The sequence below is a fragment of the Paramormyrops kingsleyae genome, chromosome 1, assembly GCF_048594095.1.
Source record: "Paramormyrops kingsleyae isolate MSU_618 chromosome 1, PKINGS_0.4, whole genome shotgun sequence".
Lineage (NCBI taxonomy): Eukaryota > Metazoa > Chordata > Actinopteri > Osteoglossiformes > Mormyridae > Paramormyrops > Paramormyrops kingsleyae.
The window spans coordinates 70,285,970-70,307,498 of NC_132797.1; the positions used below are offsets into that span (position 1 = coordinate 70,285,970).

At 43.4% G+C, this 21,529-nt stretch overlaps 1 protein-coding gene and 1 long non-coding RNA gene across 2 annotated transcripts in view; one reads left to right on the forward strand and one right to left on the reverse strand.

Moving 5' to 3' along the window:
* Positions 1–5,866, reverse strand: part of klf12b (Kruppel like factor 12b) — a 49,811-nt gene extending 43,945 nt beyond the window's left edge. Inside the window, exon 1 of the mRNA XM_023845097.2 lies at positions 5,528–5,866. The gene's annotated coding sequence lies outside the window, so the exon portion shown is untranslated. The remainder of the gene's footprint in view (positions 1–5,527) is intronic.
* A 733-nt stretch (positions 5,867–6,599) lies between these two features.
* LOC111848577 (uncharacterized) lies at positions 6,600–8,910 on the forward strand. The gene is made up of 3 exons (XR_002839347.2): positions 6,600–6,804; positions 7,446–7,571; positions 8,659–8,910. It is a non-coding gene; the product is annotated as an uncharacterized lncRNA (long non-coding RNA).
* The last annotated feature ends 12,619 nt before the right edge of the window (positions 8,911–21,529 follow it).

Here is a 21,529-nt window from a genome sequence, read left to right on the forward strand (position 1 = left end):
ACCTGCTATTTCTCTATCTGCATCCACACTGCACCTACATTGCGGTTTAGAATAATATCGATTGCAACAAGAAGACTTATGTGTTGCAGAAATGTCGGCCCCGTATCGCGTACTGCTCCGAAGTACCCATTACCTGCATCGCCTTTCCTTTCCGATGGAATCCAAAAAAAGTAACTAGCGCATTTCTTCATGCACCTTTTGTGATCGGGAAATGCGAAATGCTCTTAACGATATCAATTTTGCAGACATGATCTCCATGCGATCTCAGCACATTTCGCGTAAAATGTTACATGGAAAAACTGCAGAATGATTTACTGTTGTAGTCTTATATAACCTATAAAATGGTAAATAATACAGAAAATCTAGTTGCACCCGCAGGACGCGAAGTACAACTGATTACATATTAACACTTTCTGTGCAGACATGAGAGGGGGCCCTAATCAATCAATGAGCGCACCAAAACGCTCCTGTGTAAAGTCCATGTGTGCAGATAACATTGAGTTTCTGTTTTGTTTTCTGTTTGTCTTTTACCAGCCAGCAGCCTTGGCTTCATCTCTTGGGTGGTAGAGAGACCTTTCCTTGTTTCCTAGCAGCCCCGCCCCCTCCCACCCAGGCTTGGGTAGGGAACAGCCAGTGCCGTTCATTGTGGGGGCTTTCAATACACCGAGGAGGCTGCCAGCAGGTAGCCATGGCAACAGCATTGCTTTCTCTAGCTACTTTTCTGATTTTAAAGGGACTATGGAGAAGTGAAGGGGCCCTCATCATAGTCCAGATTAAAGGGGTCACAGTAATTTGCTGGTACCGGTTGAAATTATTGTAGCAACGGATGTGTGGTGGAATTTAACAATGGGAAAGGTGGCAGTAAATTATCTACTCAAGAACATTCCATATTTGTCGGTGAGTTGTTTTAATAGCAATTAGATCAGGGCTACTAAATCCATATTTCCCAGAACAATATTTGTGAAAATATTTGTCATATCAACAAAAAGCGACAAAATTTTGCAACCTATGGGATGCAAATTTGTGTGAAGTGAAGAAATGGAACATGTCCTCTTTGCATGTATCCTGCGATTAAAGATTAAAAATCGAAGTCTCAGACTATTCAAGGTTGGTTGAAATCTTTAAATTCATGCAAGCATTTCTGATGTATGTGACTCAAAAGAAGGTAGGATGAAGAACATCATGAGAACTAGTTTAGTACCATTGTAATGACAATAGTGAAAATGTTACAGTCCCTTGTTATAAAAAGATTAATAATAAATTCAGCAATATAGGTTTATATTTGCCAGATTCAAATAAAATTCAGGAATATGTTGTTAGCCTGGGGGTAGCCTTCAACCTGTTAAGATACTAGTGTGAAAGCTAATGTGAATTGCCTAAAGCAACGCTTCACTCACAAGAGACAGACATCTGCATCATCATGTCCGCACCTATCTTCACTTCGTCAAGTTTCCACCGCATTCCGTGTTGAGTCACTTTAAAAGCCTTTGGCCAGTTTCACCAGAATTGGGATCACACGTGCCAGAAAACCAGACAGAATTATGGATCAACGATGGGCCAAAAATGTATTAAAACATAATAAACACACACTTTGCATTGTCAATTTTCACCTGTTTCTACTCTGTAAAACCGTGCGAGTCTCCAGCAATGACTGCAGCCATCTCTGGAGATGCCGCAGCCTCCGGACTCGCATATAAAAACCATCGTGATCCTTGCACCTCTCCATGACAAACATCTAACCGCCCATCTGTTGCCATATTGCACGGCCGCGGTGTTCTTCAAGCGCTAGTCACACGACGTAGACTTCTGACCGCTGAACAATACCGCTCACCATGGCCCAGCATACCGCGGTGGAGGAGCCTGAAGGAGCACAAGTGACAGGTCTATGAGGGGGGCATGGGCTGGGGGGGTTCAGGTGTGGCTCTGAGCCTGTGGGGTACTCTAAAGACTGAGCTGCCAGCCCTGTGCTCGACTTCCCAGCATTTACACCAGATGGCCCTTAACATCAAGCCTGACTGAGGAATTCATCTGGCAGGGCTTCACAACCAGGGTGTCCCTCCTATACAACGCTGACCTATTTGTATTCTCTGCACAACAGATGAGGCACCAAGCCTTCTTCCTGCTGGGCAGCCATCGTTTGCATTCGGAAGATTAATTTAGCGTTCGTGGCTGGAGAGGAGACCAATGCAATGCGGCTCGAACAGAAACCCGCGCGTTTTCCTCTGTGCGCTTGTGCTTTTGTTATGACACATTCACTGACCAAATGAACATTATCATATGAATAACATTTCATAAATCACACTTCCTGTCATTCAGATCCTTTAATGTTTAATTAGTCCATAAATCAGGGTTAAGCCAGTTGAGTGTTTGTGCTTCAAAAGAACTGGATTCCAGCTCTTTATTTGGTTAAAATCCACAGCGTTATAAGTTATACATCCCTTACTTTAATGAAACAAAGGACAATGCATTTGTTTGATACAGTCAGTCTGTTATAACTTGCAAATATATGACAACCAAATTAATGATTAGTATTTAGACTCCCTCAGGTTTTTTCTTCTCATTTAGTTTACTTTCTCATTCTCTCATTTTTCCAGTCTCAGTCTCAGTCACAGTGTGTGACTCTACTACTAGGGAAGTTCGATTGAAATCAGTCGGGCATCTCCAACGGACTGCCATCTATCCCCCACCCCCCCCTCCCGACCCCCACCTCCCCACAGCTCAGCCTTTACCTCCCATCTAAAGAGGGCTTCTCTCCCAGGCGACAAGAGCTCGGGGAGAAGAGGCCAGGTTACCGTGGACATGACGGAATGCAGGGTGGGATAATCACAGCATCATCAACTCGGTTGCCTGCACTAGCAAGCCAATAATGCCCCTCTAATTGAATAACTTATCCACAGCTATTTCCCCCGGGGTAGCCCGAGGCGGAGTTACAGGGAGGAGGCAGATGGTGGAGCTGCATCTTCAACACCACAGAACAAAAGTGTCCCTGTACACGGTTACCGCCTAGTATGGCGGGGCTGCCTGATTTTTTTTTTTTTTTTTTTAACAAGACACGTACAGCAGTTCCGCAGATTTGGCCGGAGACATCGGTCGCTTTTTCCCATTTCCTTTCTTCATTTTTTTCCACAACAACGCCTCCTGTTTCCGGAAGTCTGGCAAGCCAGCTCAAATCAGTGGCCTTGGCAGGGGATAATTCCAGTTAAGACCCGTCCTCTAGGTCTGTGCTCATCCACCCATGGGCTTGTCACGTAGGAGGTGATAAACCCAGACTGCCTCTTCTCCTCCAGCTAGCTCCGACAGGGGTCTACCGAGAGACCCTCAAGCAGCAACAGAACAACCGTAACCCAGGACTCATACTCTTAACACAACCTAAGTGTACAAACAGGTCATGTTTTTTTTAATCTCGAGTGAATGATTCCCAGTGAATGATTTTTTGGCATTACAACATCCGTATTATTAAGCCGCCTTTCCTGTACGTTTATACAGATATGGGACTGTCAATCCAGTGTTGATTCAGCACTTAAACCTATTTTAAATCTCATTTTATTATTGCTATCAAATCACCAAATACAAGGGAAAGTTAAAACATATATACTGCAAGGCAAATGGGGTATGCCACTTGCAAAATAATTGCATCAATGTCAGTATTAATGCACCTTTAAAAGAGAAAATCTCCACCCTAAAAAAAAGAAACAAGCAGGTGTTAATGATGCCAATTCTCATTTAATAAAGAAATTGATACCGGTAGTCACTGGCATTTATCTTAGGCCGAACAGACTGACTTGTTAGAGGAGAAGAAAGAGTGGAGATGTAATGAATTGATTCACCCTTCATACTTGGTTGCACTACATTTACTCGGTACGGTGCTTAAATTAGTGCCCTCTAGGTTTTTCCCAATTAGCTCTAAAAGGAGTGCGGTGCGCGGCAAGTCAAAGGCTTCATTACCTCATTTTTCCATTGTTCCATATGTGCACTCAGGACCTAATACAGCTAGCCTGGGTTCAGCGAGGTTTTGCATAGCACCAAACAATATGAACCTGATTAATGACGGCTCCGCTTTCGGTGACAATTATCTAAGTGCTAGAAAGGGCCGAATAATCGTGCTCACTCGCGAGGTTAGGAGATGGGGGGTTTATCTGCGCGCATCTTTGCACCTGAGTTAGCAGGACGTTACCACGCGCACAGGACAAGCAGCTGCTGTTTCCATGCAGGGCATCACATCTGCCGCTGACCTGCTACCCTTACAGCCACTATTAACATAATATTAAACAGAGTATTCAGACGTGAAATGCTCACTTCCCTGTCCCTATTATTAAACACCAACTACCAACCATACCACTTCAAATATCATTAACATTTAATTTTTCTTAAGCGTAAACACTGTCAGGGTGAATAATTATGTGTGTGTTTGCCCTGCAGTGGACAGGCATCACATCTCCATAGTGCGTCCAAGTTTTGGTGACCTCAAGTATATGCTTAGCCATCTTCTATGCCAGCAAACATGTAATGTTGATGTGGAAATTGCTCAATTAGACAGATTCATAGAAGAGACTGCTTATGACACTGACAGTTTTAAAGCAACGAATCCACGCCTGAGATCTCAAAACCAAAAAGGGGAGTTTTAAAGGCTTCCTGTGATGCGGAGTTGGCAGAGGTGATCACCGACGGGTAATGGCGCGGGGGTTGCTTCGCTCCGAGCTGGAGTAACATCCACTGAAGGTCCTCGCAGAGAGCGATACCTGCTGGGAGCTCTGTCAGCGCCCAAGGCTGCCCACACCCTGCGGAGTGGCACAGCGCTGAGTGGCTGCGAGCAGCCAGGTGGAGCCGGGAGAGCCGGGAACCTGCAGGGGACGAAGCGAAAGCTTCCCAGCTGCATCGCCCTTAAAGAGACAGTCCCCGTTTCTCCAAATCAATGACCTCAACTGCTAGCTGAGCCTGTCCAACGTCTACTGTGATACAATATATTGTTTTCTTCAATACTTATACAGTTCTTGGGTTTCTGGTATAATCTATCCAAAACACCAGGTAGGCACATTTATATATATTCGAAAATCTAACATATTAAAGTATCTACAGAAGACAGGGAAATATATGAGTGTTTTATATAGACTGGCAGGAGCGTAGGAGCCCCCCAATATTTAATGTGGCTTAATTCACCCCCTCAGTAAAAATACCTTCGTATTTAAATTATTGTGCTGTACCCCCCCAATATCCAACTCGCCCCTGCACCCTATATCGAAAAGCAGACTTGAATAATGAAGTGGAATAGGTGGATAATATACAAAACAAACAGACTAATATTTTCCGAGAAACTAATTACAAACGCGGCTAAAGCGTGTGAAATGCACTTACGCACACGTGTATGCACATACACACCGATTCCGTCCAGGATCCAGATTCCAGGCCAGCCTGAAACAGCACAGATGTAATGGCTGCCTGCCCTGAACTTCTGCGCGCACACACACACACACACACACACACACGAGCGCGCGTGCACGCACACACACACACACACACACACACGCACCTGCCCTGTGGGGGCCATGCTCCGCTGATCCACCCCCACCTTCTCCAGTTGCCCTTCGGTGGGATGCAGCTTTGGCTGGCTCTCAAGCCCCACGGTCTCGCTCGTTTCTGGGATGCCAGCACAGCGCTCCGCTCTCCTGTCCACCAGGCTGCCTCATGTGCCTCATTCCTACTTTTAGAAGCAGCTTCTACCGCCCATCTCGCTATTGTCTGATCGTTGCGTTCACATCTCGCCCTCTGCAGTCGCCGGGCCGGGCCTTAAACTTTGGCAAAGCTCCTCAGCCGCAGGAATTAATCTTTAAAATTATTGTGATTTACGATCACTCATTTGCATGTCCATTTACAGAAATTATGGGTCAATTATGATGTCGAGAGAAAAAAAACGTGTGGCATCTTACGGAAGGGGGAGGGACAGGCTGATGTATTTATTATTCAGATTGCGATGTTAATTTTCTCCCCTCGCCGACTGCACGGGGATTTAAAATATACCGTTCGACTGGTTGCCCGCAGTCAGTTTTACACTCCGCCGCATGTGGTCCTCGCCTTGAGCGAGGCGAACGTTTTCTCTTGCTCCCTAGCAACGCAGACCATGCCTGTCTCAGTTTGTCAGGGCGAATTTCAACAAAAATCACTCACTGCAAATATAAAAAAAAAAACAAAATCTACCCCATTTGACTCCAGATGTTTCATATTGATTATCTCTGTGCTCGGCCAGACAGTTTGCGTGTATAAATTTTTATATATATATAAAACCTTGTGTGTATATATATACAGACACAGGAGTCGGAAGAGCAATTGAGCTTTTGTTTCTGCCAGTGCCCAAAGCCTGGATTTGGGTGTAGGGTTTCATCCAGCAGTTTGGCTGCTGCATTCACTTGGTTCTTCCTCCTTAATAATGCAGAGCATCACTGTCTAAAGTCTGCCTTTGGTGCCAGGGCCGCGGTCACCGTTCAAAGCTATTGGAGGGGAAGCGGCGCGCGGGCCCACAAGGACCAGGTAGCCTGGCCGCTGCAGCTACTTCCCGGAATAACTCGGCGCGTGTTTGTCAGAAGGCGCGCGCCGACCGTAGTAACGCGGACGCGAGACCGTCAGCAAGCTGGAAAAAGTTAGCCACAGTGAATGGAATGTTTTGCCCGCTAGAGAACGTTTAATTGATATTGTTTAGGAACAGTAAGGTCGTTTACCTATTAGAGTGCAGTTTTGGACACTGCGGCAACGAAAGGCTGAGAAAAGGCTGCGAGAAAGAACGCGCTACAAATCTCGAAAGGAACAGAAAAGGTCTGAGAAACCACAATGTGCTATTATTGGATTCTCACATAAGTACGATAATGGACCATTTCGCTTTCGCAAAAATTCTTTGTGCAATATGCAAATATATGCAATAACATGATAAACTCACTTGTCACTAAAGCACTATGTAATGCTAGTTCACAGGGTCTCTGTTTCTTTAATAAGTTGCATATTGTTTACTTTTATATATGCAAGTTACTTCTTTTGTACATCGCTTACCTCTTGTACATATTGTTTGGTTCACATTTTGATTGGGCTTTGGAAGTCACTAGTGTAATCTGTAATATGTGTGTAACCCTATGACAATAAAACGTTAGAATAGTCAATACTGAATCTTGGAAGCTTATGCATGGTGCAGTGGTTAAGTCAGATGCTCTGAACAGTCAATGAGTAATTGAATACGATCAGCACTAAGTATATGCGGAGTAAACCGTATATGCATAGTGTTTAGCAGACCTAAGCTGGGACTCTATGATTATTATAATGCGGCTCATTGCTATGCACCGTCAGGCAGTACGAGATGATTAATTAACCAATGGCAGTGAAGTGTGTGCCGAGCAAAACGGCGAGGCCGTCCTCGAAAGCCACTCCCGCATACTCCCACACCAAATGTGATTTTCTTTATCTAGCCGAGCGCAGCACAGCACATAATCTGGGTGCTCCCATGTGGGGTGGGGGCGTGGGCGAAGGTGTGCAGCATCTGGTTCGCTTCTCAGCCTTGCAAGAACCGCCGGGCCGTTTTCCTTACACTTCAGGTAAATACCGTTATCACAAGCAGGCCTAATGGACAGACACGTATCAGCTGCATGTCTCTCATTGATGCCTAAACCTTATTAATCGAAATCAAACAGACGACGTTCCTGTGGCGTATTTCAAAATGTTAACTCCCGAAGATGCCAACAGATGAGGTTCATTTTCTTAAGAAATGGAATGTATTATATAATTAGTGAATTAAGATTCTTTGCTTTTTTGGAAATTTAAATTATGTTTTATTATTGGTATTTTTTATGATAATTAAAATGATCAAAGCTTAGATTCGGTTCTTTTCGCAAAATATATATGGACGACAGCTGTCTTGACCTGCTTATATGAATTGGGGGTATCTGTGTAACCAAATATGTATATACTACCATCCACTTCATCCACTATATATATATACGAGAGAGAGAGAGAGTATTTTTAAACCAGTTCAATCGCAAAGGAAGTTTTCCATACTTACTCTTTCATATCTTATTTATCTACATAATCCCCTGAAAAAGTAGGTTTTCCTTAAAGCATAAAACATTTTACATTGTCATTAAAAATTACCATCTAAAAAGAAAGCAAAAGATAATTGAAAAATGGGATTCCAGCGAGGAATTACATATTGGATATCAATCGTCATACTCATCTTTTTCATATAAGACCATTATAAAAGTTCACTTGCATTGTAAGTAAAATTAAATGTACTGAGTTAGGCCTAAGTTGTTTTGTAGTATATACAATTTATGGTAAGTTACATCATTAATATTTATCCTGTTTACATTTCTAAAAATATACCTGAAAACTAAATATTACGTAAAGATTATTCTGTTCAATGAAATTGAGTAAAATGTGAAATCAATTAACTTAACATTATAGAAAAATTTGCCTGTTTCTGTCTTAAGCTGAGATGTTCACATGGGCAGCGCTGTTACAGGAGAAGGCATATGATCTTATCTCTGGCGTCATACTGTGTGTGTTGGGTGAACTGTGCATCTCAGGGTTAAGAAAACCCCAAAACACAGTTGTGGTGTGTTTTTGTAAGACATGGAGGTTCTTCCCTGGGGAACAACATTCCACATTTTTATTTTTTTTTCACAGACTCCGGTCATGTGCTGCCAGAACAATCCCATAAACCTTCAGGATGCTGGCATGTAGGTTTCTGAGGGAGGTCCTCTATAACCGTCAGCATGGACAGACATGGCTTCACTTTTACCGTGCACCACGTCCAAATAAAACAGCACATAAAACAACACATTTCTGGCTAACTGTTTATATGTTTATTATTTTATCTTATCATACATACATATTTTCATACGGGGTGCCCTAAAGGAGGGCGGGGGGGTAGGATGATTCCAAGGGCCCCTGATTGACAGGGGCCCTAAAACATTTAGAATGTGTTGTAATTGGACCGAGCTACATTGGGGGCCCAATATGTTCTGCTCTTATGGGGCCCAAAATCTGTAGCGGTGCACCTACATACATACGTACATACATGCATACGTACATACATGCATACGTACATACATGCATTCGTATGTACATTCATACATACAACACCTAATTCAATCAGCTATACTTAACAGAACTCTTGTGCTTTTACTGAAATATCCTGACATATTAATGCATTGTGTCTTAAAACATAATTTGATGAAAACTGATGACATAATGAAAATTTCTCACTTTTTAGATTAGGCAGGGGGCTTGTCATGCAACTTCCAATGGAGAGATGAAGTTTCATATAGACAATTCATGCCTTTTTAGTGGATGCGATAAGATTAATATTCCAATACAAACTAATACAAGAATAATAGATGCTGGGGACTTCATTCTACAGGCCATAATACTCTATATATCGATGGATAAACACAAGTAATATGAATTTCTGATACAGATTATTGATTTGTAATGACAACTCTGAAAGCACTGATTAACAGTGTATTCTCTATTGTGTCCTCGCCAGAAGTCTAGAGAAAGGCTTTCAAGGTCACTGTCCAGGTCTCTGATACTCTTAGACAATTGTTACAATAATTTATTTTTTAGCATCTTATTTTGTCACAAACACAAATGTAAACATATCATGTGTTCAACATAACAAAATTATGTGTTTTAAAATTGTCAAATGAGATACATTGCATTATTCTCAGGCAGACTTAGACAGATATCCATCCAGACAACTGAAATTCAAAGCAAAAAATGAATACTTGGTTAAAGCTCCTGGGGGCCGGAGGGAGAGCAGCTCCTGGGGGCCGGAGATAGAGCAGCTCCTGGGGGCCGGAGATAGAGCAGCTCCTGGGGGCCGGAGCCAGAACAGCTCCTGGGGGCCGGAGGCAAAACAGCTCCTGGGGGCCGGAGGCAGAGCAGCTCCTGGGGGCCGGAGCCAGAACAGCTCCTGGGGGCCGGAGGCAAAACAGCTCCTGGGGACCCGAGGCAGAACAGCTCCTGGGGGCCGGAGGCAGAGCAGCTCCTGGGGGCCGGAGACAGAGCAGCTCCTGGGGGCCGGAGATAGAGCAGCTCCTGGGGGCCGGAGATAGAGCAGCTCCTGGGGGCCGGAGCCAGAACAGCTCCTGGGGGCCGGAGGCAAAACAGCTCCTGGGGGCCGGAGGCAGAGCAGCTCCTGGGGGCCCGAGGCAGAACAGCTCCTGGGGGCCGGAGGCAGAGCAGCTCCTGGAGGCCGGAGGCAGGGCAGCTCCTGGGGGCCGGAGGCAAAACAGCTCCTGGGGACCCGAGGCAGAACAGCTCCTGGGGGCGGGAGGCAGAGCAGCTCCTGGTGGCCGGAGGCAAAACAGCTCCTGGGGGCCGGAGGCAAAACAGCTCGTGGGGGCCGGAGACAGCAGCTCCTGGGGGCCGGAGGCAGAACAGCTCCTGGGGGCCGGAGGCAGCGCAGCTCCTGGGGGCTCGAGGCAGAACAGCTCCTGGGGGCCGGAGGCAGAGCAGCTCCTGGGGGCCAGAGGCAGAGCAGCTCCTGGGGGCCGGAAGCAGAGCAGCTCCTGGGGGCCGGAAGCAGAGCAGATATAATATCAACAAACAGAATTATAAACAAAAGCCCTTCATTTTCACTTTTACAAAAATGTACAATACAATTTAACAATGTAAACAATGTAATTCCCTCCCCCCGGGGTCCCTCCCAGCTCAGGTCCCCAGGCAGTTGCTCGCCTTGCCTCTTCTGCACCCATGAGTACATGGAGAGCATGCAAACTCCACAGCATAGGTAGTATTCGAACCACCGACCCTTAGATGCACTGTACAACATAGCATCAGTGATTACCGGCATGATAAACCAACACTGACTGCTGAAGACCTTTCACTGTACGCTGAAGACCTTTCAGAAGTATGATGAAGGAGTATGCACAAAACCTGCAGTAGTAATTAAACTGTATGTACACAGCCTCTTTAAATGTATATTAATAAACCATATAGAGGCAGATGTTTTAGGGAAATGTAAGAGTGTTTGACTGTGGTAATCACTGAAAATGTATTTTAAAAATGCTAATTTGATCTTGAATGCTTAGGTACGCTCTTATGTACGAATTAACTGGAAAAGCAGCCCTGAACACAGTATAACTAACCAAAATGATACTCAAGGGAAGCATACATTGATTAATGGGTACTTCCCTGGGGGGCACTGGTTTGACTGCAAGACTTGTTTATAAAATATGTGCAGTCTGGGTGTAGACCCTGAGTACTCCACAGACCATAGAGCAGACTAGTAAATGGCGATGAAATTAAAGCCATTTCATTGTGGTTTTTTAAATGCTTGGACAATGAGAGCATGCAGTGGCAAAGAGTCAAGGAAGCCCGGCCAGCTGGTGAAAACCTGAAGCCAGTAATGTGAGGGAGTTGCTGGGGTTATGGAAGCTTGCATAGTACCTTACAAACCAGTGCCATGTTTCCACTGGCTTCGGTCTGCGCTGGACTGCGTCGGGTTACTTTGACGCTCTGTGCCTGAAGATGGCTTTAAGCATTTCAGCCGTCCTTTTTCAAATCTATCGCCGAGCTCCAGTCCAACTCCACAGAAGGTTTGTATTTCCGGTGACAGTCAATGTCCTTTTTTACAGATGCTAAAAGCATCATATCACTGGGAAAAAATATATACTTTTAAATACACAAATAATAAAATACAATTAAAAAAACATAAACACTGATTAAATAATTATTACTAAATAATAATCTAAAATAAATAAGGTAATTAACACTTTATTCTGTGAATATTTTTAAATAAATTTTATTTAAAAGTTTACATTTTACTTTTTTTCCCTGATGATTCATCTTGTTTGAAACTGAAATCAGGCTAAAAAACAAACTGAAAAAGATTTGGAGCATGAATTAATGCGTGTTTGTATGTGCAATATTGCAATCCTTGTGTCATGCATGCTGTCCTACAAAGTTAACGTTGACTCAAGCTTGATTTATGCTTATTCATCCTTTTTTGACAAAAACTGCAGGTCTGTGACAATTTATAAAGGCTTTTTAAGCTGAAATATTGCAGCAACCTATGAAGTCTGACGAATTACATAACACTTTGGCTGCGCACTTGGTTAAGGAGCAATGGGAGATGCCTTGTAAATGCCCCTCGCTCTCTGATTGGCCGGCTCTGACCTCAAGCACAAGCAAGAATCTTGAAACAGCCAATTCTGTTTGAGCAGTTTGTGTTCTCTGTGTCTTCTTCCTCGCAAAACCCATTCCAATGTTAATATTCCAGCATGCATAGCGGCTATTGGGGCAAACCCAATTCTCTGTTTTGTCCATTACTAGGTCTTTGGCAAGCTTAGGCACATCTTGCGGTCATGTTTTTCTCTCTGTCGTCTTCGCTATTGCTTCTGTCTGGTCAGTAAAAATCTACAGTTTTGCCTTTTGGTGAGACAAGACTCACTTAGAAGCAAGTCAGCAGTTATGTGAAAAAAAGACGGTCTCCCATATTTCAAGGGCACGTTGGCCAAGTGCAAACAGTGGTAGATTTTGTCATTGCTGTAGCCAAGTTCCTTACTGCCAATGGGGGGGTTAGCTTTACTGAAAGGTAGGATTTCAGTCGGAGCATAAGCCAAGATATGTGCTCTGCTAGGACAACAGAAAAAAACAGGATAACTGTTGGCGCAGAATCAAGAGGATGTGTTCTGGAACAAAAACGCAAGCCACTTAGCACTGCTCTAAAATTAAGGCAATGCTAAGGTAGACATCTAGAACATCATCATTAATGCTGCGTGTTTGTGGAGATGCACTTGCAAGTGATACCATTCAGTAATGCAAGCTCTGTTTTCTAGCATACACAGAAGGTCAGGAGTGACACTTTGTTTAAGCAGATTCTATTCCTTTTTGACTGCCAATAATTCCTCTGGACATTAAGAACTTCTGGTGTTTAGTCCTTAGTATTATCTTTATTTAATCTAGCACCACAATACACAGCACTGATGCAAGATATATAATAAAGACAACAGCTATTAAATTCATCGTTTGCATCTTGAATTTCAGGTTATTTATGAAATTTCCCAGCTGCACTGTCATTGCAATCTATGCTGGATTCATTTACAAGCATAACCTACTGCAAGCACCGTCCAACTCAAATAAATCTCAACCAGAGTCGTGGGGACCCACTGTGTACCATATGTTGGGTATCGTTCCAAGCAGTCATTTTGTCTGCTTCAAAATAATGCTGTAGGTGACTGAGCATAACAGGTTCCAGGCAAAGGTCCCAGAGAGGTCCATGCTCTTGTATCTTTGTGCAAAGTAGTTAAAATAGCTTTGAAGTAATGCATTTCCACATACAAAGCTGAAACTGCATGACGTGTAAGTCACTTTGGGTAAAAGTTCTCAATAAGCAAATTAAACAGCATCTACCTAATTAATATGTATTGTTTGCACATAATTATAAGTGCTTTATGGCTATTGAAACAATAAATGAGAAATCTGATTTCTTTAACTTTTGCTACTGGAAAAGTACAGTCTTCTGCATCACCTTTTCTGAATTAAGTAACTGTTTAGCGGCCAGGAACGGCTAAGAAAGCATTAATTAATGAAGTAGTTTAGAAGTGCTAGATAAGGGTAAATAAATATACATCAGAAATTATGAGTAGCCTATACTTGAAAAAGGTATTATTTTTAAGAAGTAGAAATATGTCTTCCCTACATTTCAAAAATGTTCTTTATAAATGTCAGCTGTCATAGTTAGCTTTCAGTAAGCATTCAGTTCATCCATCCAGCTTCCAAGCACTAATCCTAGAAATGGGTGGGGTACTGGAGACTGTCCCAGTCAGCACTGGGCACAAGGTAGGATCCACCATGGGTGGCATGCCAGTCCATCGCAGGGTACATACACACACTCTGGGCCATTTAGGGCTATTAATTAGCCTAACTGCATGCCCTTGGACAGTAAGAGCTTGCCTACCTGGGGAGAAAATGCAAACTCCACCTAGAGCAGAGGTGGGATTCAAACCGCAGCATAGGAGAGCCGCCGCCACAGAGACGCCCTGCCACCCACATCCAATTCAGCTCCAATGAATCAGAAGCCAAGAACCAATGCAGCGTTGGATTCGTAATTCTTATATTACGTCTCCATTTGCATATGAGCAAAATAGTGTCTTCCGATCATGCAATTTTCAAGCACATTACGACCGTATATTAATGAATGTAGAAAAGGGTACATTGAACTTCTTAATATCTTATCTTCAGCTGACTATGCATGTGCCAACTGAACTTCCATCATACCAGAACCAGAAATCTACAGTCTCCTATGGCGAAGCCAAACTAACTGCATGTTCACAAAATTTATCATAATATAAAGAGCAATTTCCAGCTCAATTGAGAGTGACTAGACATGCTTCACCATTTTAAGGGCTTTCTGGTGATGCAATTCAGTATTTAAATTTCTGTTTAGAACAAACAGGAAACTGGCAAAAATGAAATGCTGTTATTTTCATTGCATTTCTCCTGCAAGTACTTCCTTGGAGCGAAAATGACTCAGATCTCATTCCCGCAGTCCTCTTGTCATGTACATTTAAGTGGACCAATTGTTGACATTCTCAAGTCTGGTATTATGGCCGAGCATTTTTTGAAAGGGGAGAATTCAGTGGCTTTTATCTGGGGGCAATTGTTGGTGCTGCCAAGTGTCTCAGTGACAAAGGCTGCAGAAACTGCTTTCATGTCACATTCAAGGGCATTGTAATCTTGGGAAAAAGAAGGAGAAATGTCCCTATAGAACAGCAACAGTGGGTGGAGGTGTCAAACTGAAAAGCATGATGGTTTGGACCGCAAGGAAATGGCAGAGCCATGGGTGACTGATTACAGACATCAGCGTGGGTCTGAAGGTCCTTTGTCAGCAGAAACCGTCAGAGGGGAACCTCACGCAGTGGCCTGCCATGGCTAGGTTGCTATAAACAAGCTGCTTGTAACACATGCCAACATCATGTGTGTGGTGGGTACAAGCAGTGGGCAGAAGTTTTTCTTCTAGACAGTGGAAGACAGGATGAACGGTGAGCATAGAACCACGACTTTCTTAAGCATGATACCGGTAGTGTGACCTTTTGGTGTCTCCCAAAGCCTTAAGAAGTCTTCACAGGGAATGTGTTTTAATTTAGCTCAGGGAGTTTTACTTGCGCAAAATGTTCTAAGGGCAGAAGGTAAAATTGTTAACCAATCAGATTGTAGAGGAGGTGGGTCCAAGCAATTAGAGGAGGCAGGACCAAGATATCTGATTGGTTGGTCCCTTCTCCTCTAGTTGCTTGGACTCACCTCATCTACAGTCTGATTGGCTATCTCTCTAAACCAATCATTTTTCATCAGAACATTTTTGTGTAAGTAAAACTCCCATGAGCTTTAATTTATTGTGCAGGTATCTATGGTATCCATCCATCATCCAACTGCTTATCCTGAAGGGGGGGGGGTCTATCCCAGGAAAAATAGGGCACAAAGCTGGGATATACCCTGGATGGGATCAATCTCAGAGTACACACATTCACACAATCACACACAGTGGGTAATTTACAGATGCCAAATAGATTAACTCCACATTTTCAGACTGTGGGAGATAACACACATGACACAGGGAGAACATGCAAACTCCACACAAAATGCTAATGCTACCCACTGCATCATCTTGTCACCCCCCTCATATGGTATGCTTTGGTATCTCCCAAAGCTGTAATATGCCATAATATTAATGATGCACCAGTTTGAATTGGTGAATTTGTTTGTTGATAAGTAGTTTGAGGACCAAGAAGTTTAATATACTTGCTTTCCTCACCTCTCATAAACAACAGAGCTGAAGTATGTAAAGCATTTGTGGAATGTGTGGAATTGTCTGAAGAGATCTCTTTGCCGGTGGTTTCCATAGAGGTTAGACAATGAGGTACTGGACAACATCCTCTCAGAAGAATGGGATATTCTTGTTGAGTTTTTCTTGACCCTTGCTGCTTCCCTGTAATGTGGCCTTTGTCTGAATTTGATATTTAAAAACCCTACTTCTGCATTATTTTGTTTGCCTGTTCCTTTTCCCTCTCACAGACATGGCAGTAGGAAGCAGAGAGCATTCATAACCTGTAGCCAGCATATCAGACTCTTGACAGAATTGGGTCTACGTTTCAGAGAATTTCTGGAGAAGCTGATTTTATAATATTACAATTTGGTCTAAAAAGAACAAATAAAAAATATTTGAAATCGGATGAACTCGAAACCAAATCCTCACTCTGCCAATATTAAAGTTTAAAATTGTGAAAACAATGTTTTTTTTCTCCCACATGTGTTCCCAGCTTTGCAAAAAAATACAGTCTGAAGAGCAAGGTGTTTCTGTGGGCGTTCAGATAAATGAAAGGCTGGTAACACAGATGCAATTAGCCTGTTTCCCCTGTGATAAGTGCTCCTATCTTCCATGCAACCGCTGATGTAAAGAAGCGGGGAGGAGGAGGCCCCCTTTATCGTTTCACCACGGCAACGTCTGTGACCTCTAGTGTCCGCGAACGTTGCCGCCACACCTCCGGCACTGTGATCATATATCGCCTTGAACAGGCCAGGTTGCCAGAGCTACACAACTCCCACCCATTAGCTGCAGGAGTCCGGGATAACCATGGCAACCGGTCTCTCACCCCCAGGGAGACGAGCGGCAGAACTGAAAGGCCCCATTCAATTTCCACATCCACAGCCCACTGAGCCGACAGTCTCGCAGTTTCTCTTGTTCCAGTGGGCTGGGATACGCACTCATTAAAAAAAGCCAACACACACACTACCTCATCTCCGGAGCTGATCTTTCCTCTCTCTTTTTGATGCACATAAATTACATCTACCCACTTAGAGATCCATGCCAGACATTTACTCATTTAAACTACAGTGTTTATAATTTCTAGATCAGGGTTTTTATACAGGCAAAGCAGTCATCGGTTTTCCATTAATTAGTGGTGCTTGTTGATTCTTGCAGGCAATTTCTTTTTCTGAATTGCGAGAAAAGCATTATATGGTTTGAACTCTTGTTTCCTCTGGACTGATAGTTGTACCTGACCTTTAATCATGATTATGAGATTTCCACGCGGACTCTTATTGTGTTCTGCTAGAACTCGGGACCCACCCAAGAGCTAAAAATGTACGCAAATCATAAGTTTTATCAAAGAGTGATGGGGTATAGTATTTTTGGTGATGTACATACTTCATGTAAGCAGTTTGTATAAACATGTGCAATAAGAATAACACTAGAACTCCACATGAAAGGTAGTCACATTTATGAGGAACGTTCATGAAACGCAAAATAATTTTGTCAGTAAAATGTAAATTACACTGCATTGTATTTAATGTGTTTTCTACGGTCTATGGAAACTAAAAGTATCAATGAAGAGTGAATGAACTGAAAAGTCAAGCATAGTCCAAAGTCTTTTTTTTCATCCGCACACTAATTACCAAAATCAAGTTATTTTCTCGTATGAAAATCGACACTTTTCATAATCCCAACACTGACGCAAACAAAGTCAACGTTGTCAACATTTTGATAATGTAAAAGCAATATGATTCAATCAATAAATTAAGGTTTTAAATGCAATGAAAAGGAAGTAGTTTGCTTTTTGGATCATAGAGACTGACTGCTGCCTACGCAGTGGTTCACAATGAAACAGCAAAGGCCTGCAGGATCTCTCAAAAGCAGGAGATACAACAGGAGGCTAAAAGTCCCCAAAAAAATCCCCCAGTGTTCTGAAGAATCCATCGAGGGGCAGCTGGCTGCCTGGTGGTTGCAGAGTCAGACTAAAGAGGTCGCCAGTTTGAATTTCAGAATTACTGTTCAAATTTCAGGGCTGTGGTTGGTAGGTACTTAACGCGGAATCCGTCCCTCCACCTTCATTCTTTTACTAATGAGGGTCTGAACAGGAACTGATTGAACTGGAAGTCTTACTTTAGATGATTAACATTCATAAAACAGTGATAAAATCTAGTCCTTTAACATAATTTCCCCCAAGAGAGTCAAGATTTCATTTGTGATACGCACAGATATACTGGTACGACTTGCAGTGAAATGAAAGCCTGGCTGGCTTCTATGACTGGGCCAAAGAGAGCGTATGGATTAATTAAATAGAGTGAGTAAAAATGTGTGTGGGGGGGGGGGGAGTAGAATAAAAACAATAGATAAGGAGAATATAAGTTAAAGGCTGAAGTATTCTTTCAGTGAAATGAAGGAGGGGACATGACAGAATTAAGGACGTTCACCAGTACCTTGTACCATCATCAACTGAAGTTCATATGTGTTGGGTGATAAGCCAGTGAAATTCTTTCCTTCCTCTCCCATAGGATTACATCATCAGCAGATCCCAAAAAGACCTTCGCTCCTTACTGGCCTCCTGTCGGGCTTCTGCAGTCCTCTGTGCATTTTGTTGTATCCATGCCTGTGAAAAGAGGCCGGAGAGAGGAGAGGGCAGCAGGGGGATTGGGGAGGGGCTGTTTTCCATTAATAGAGGGTGTGGTGTCAAGAGTTAGATGAGTAGGGTGCCACGTGTGCGGGTGCATGTGTGTTCGGGGGGCGGGGGGGCTGATCTGTTTGCCAGGGGCTTGAGGGTGTGCCTGAGGCTAACTCAGCACAGCTGGCTGCCACCTCCCTGTGCTCAGCACAATGCAGCCCTGTGTGCAGCTCTGGGGAGCGGCAGCTGGACTGCGCAGACGACAGGGCCAGCCAATCAGCAAGCATCTCTGTGCCACGCCCAAGCGAAAACAGGCCAAAGCACCTCGACATGCTAACCAATAGGGGCACAGAATCACAAGGTCACTAAGCGGGACAAGCTACTAATAATGTACAATAAATTAGGCAAACAGCTATAGCTGCAATGCAATTCATCATGGTTATAATGATTATGAGCTATATTTTTATTGTTGTTGTTGTTGAGGATGTTGATAGAATAATAATAATAATAATAAAAATAAAATAATAATAATAATGTTATTTGCTAAGTATACACTTTCATGAAAAGCTTACAGTGCTGTAGTTCCTTGACCCTTGTTGCTGATATCAATGAAGCAGATCACGTTACAGAGGGCTGGTCACAGCCTTTGGTCATGAATCCAGATGGAGGTTAGCCCCGCATGGTGAAATCTACCATGAACAACCTACTTGATCCCATAAACTCACTGGCAGTCCCTGGTGACCATTTGCTCTGCTTGCCCACACATGACCACCACGCTCACCTCTGATATCGTTCCAGATACAGTGATTTGATTAAAATTGTCACTTATTTTGGCAGGAGAAGAAGACTCACGTTGCCACTAACCTTGCAGTATCTTAATGGACTCATAATAAACTTCATCATAACGCATTTTCTTTGATATGAGTTGGATGTGTTGCATTTACACATGAGAATCTCTATGACTGATATTATCCATTTAGATTTGTCAAGACAGCATTCAGCAATTTCCCTACAGAGAACAGAAGTAATAGAGTGCGGAGAAAACTCTAGGGCTGCATAGGTCTTATTCAGTCGTATTCGGCTGGTTCCGAATTACACATGGGGGCTAAACAGCAGAAACCTGCAGGGTGAGAAACAAAAAGCGGCCATTTTGAAATTGCCGATGACTCCCTGGGAAGGTCACAGGCTGCCACCTGAGACTAAACGAGTGGTGGCAAGAGCAGAAGTTAGTGTGACAGAGAGAGCATCCCGAGCTCTCCGTGTTTGTTTCTCTCTTACAGGGGATGTGGGCCACTTAGAAACAGATCAGGTGGGCTTGGTATACAGTCAGTCTTGGGGGAATATGGCCTGAGTTCCAGGCTCCAAGGGGGGTTGAGCTAAGAATCCAGATTGCAGGCAGCCTACAGGCAAAAAGGTCTGGGCTTGCATGGTGTGCGTGCGTATGTTTGGATGGAATAATCGCATTAATGGGCAGTGAGGTAGTGGCTCAGGAACAACCAAGAAAAATTTAAATTGTATGTTTTAATCTCAGGGGTGTTTCCAAAGTGCTTTAGATGAATCCAGTACTAAAATAAGGATATCCAGTAGTGGTCAAAATTGTGGAAACGCTTCCAATTTTTAGAGATTGCCGAACTTTAATCGACTGTTGCCCCAGTTACTTATTTAGCTGTCCAAAGTATGATATTTGTAACATTCTATGATTGTTTATAAACATTACTGCCAATATTCATGTAGTAACTTAACGTAATGCCAAAAATGTTAGGTGTTTTTGCTGTTTTGGCCAGTAGTATCCATCTGTTATGTCCATTTGGATAAAAGCATTTGCAACTAATGTACTATGCCCTTCTATTCAGTTGTGTTCAGTATTTCAAGGTTAGAATGACAAAGCTCATTGAGTAACCCTATATAACTGTTACTGTGTTGGACAATATCGCTGAAACTGACAAATATCGGTCGGTAAAGCCAAGGGTGCAGTCCCCTGCAGACCAGGAGCCCCTGAGGAAGGTCACGGCGGGGGTGTCGGAATCAGCTGTGAGAGCATGCGTTTCCATAAGCTAAACATTCCTTAAGCTGCAGGTGGCTACAGCTTCATTGCGAACAGCAGAGAACATCGTGGATCAGAGGGCCCTGGAGCAGTCCATCTTCAGGCTTCCGACGGCGATTCTGGATTGGCTCCAGGTTCCACCAATCGCTCACTGGTTCGCAGCCATCCTTTTAGCTAAACACAAGCTGGCTGTCTGCCCTTATACACGAAAGCCTTCCAAACCCCAACACAGTGCCCACCCTCCCTACCCCAAAGCCTCCGTCATATCCCCTGCTATCCATCCAGCTCCATTAAGTCCCCGTTTGTGGTCCTTGTGCTTGTATTAAACCTCCCCTTGCCCGATCCCTTTGATCCCTGAAGTTTCTTGACAATAACCTACCAGATATCAACAAGACAATTAATGGATGCAATTTGGGCTGTTATTTCCAGGGGTCGCAATCTCTCATCCATCAAAACCGCATTTGCATTGGTGTTAGGGTTAGTGTGGTTTAGTGTTTCCCAACCCAGTATGGAGCTAAGAGGGAGCAAGAACGTGCACTGTCTGGTAGGGAGCAAAAACATGCACTGTCTGGCAGGGAGCAAAAACATGCACTGTCTGGCAGGGAGCAAAAACATGCACTGTCTGGCAGGGAGCTGGGAGGGAGCAAAAACATGCACTGTCTGGCAGGGAGCAAAAACATGGACTGACTGTGGGTCCAAAGGACCTGATTGGGAAACACTGGTATGTTTGGTATGGGGATCTTTAGACTTCCAATAAAATAAATATGATTTATTTACAGCAATCTAAAACCATAGTGTCATGGCAGCAACGAGCTTGCATTTTCTTAATAATATTAATCGAAAATAACGGATAATGACCCCACAGCCAAAATTCAGAAACTAGAAATCGGTCCAAACCGGAAGCGTTAAGGTTCAATTGCGGCTGCAGTAGTTGTCTGTTCATTGTTCCTAATTGAATAACTCTGCCCTGCTCTGTCATAGACCTCAAGGAAAAGGCAGTCCCGCATCTGGTTTGTATAAGGTGCCATTCAATTTGATTAGATTTGATTATATTAGATTGGATTAG